At 48.3% G+C, this 267-nt stretch overlaps 1 protein-coding gene across 1 annotated transcript in view; it reads right to left on the reverse strand.

Annotated features, from left to right (window-relative positions):
* Nucleotides 1–267, reverse strand: part of LOC119587126 (protein patched-like) — a gene marked incomplete at its 3' end in the record, with an annotated part of 106921 nt that overhangs the window by 55765 nt on the left and 50889 nt on the right.

Here is a 267-nt window from a genome sequence, read left to right on the forward strand (position 1 = left end):
ACTTTCTCTATTCAAAGTATGCGAGGTATGTCTTGTCTTTAAGAAGCACAAGAAGATAATTACATAGAAAAGTGGGAGATTAAACAGGATTTTTGGCTTAATACTTTCCTCCTTCACTTCCCTATCTCTCCTCTCCTATCTCCGTCTCTTTTTCTCCTTCCCCTCCCTCCTCTGCCCTCCATTTTCCTTCCCCCTTCCCTCACACCTCTTCCCTCCCCTTCTCCCCCCTCGCCCCCCGCTCACTTCTCCTAACGCTCCTCACCTTCC

Source organism: Penaeus monodon, chromosome 22 (assembly GCF_015228065.2).
Source record: "Penaeus monodon isolate SGIC_2016 chromosome 22, NSTDA_Pmon_1, whole genome shotgun sequence".
Classification (NCBI taxonomy): Eukaryota; Metazoa; Arthropoda; class Malacostraca; order Decapoda; family Penaeidae; genus Penaeus; species Penaeus monodon.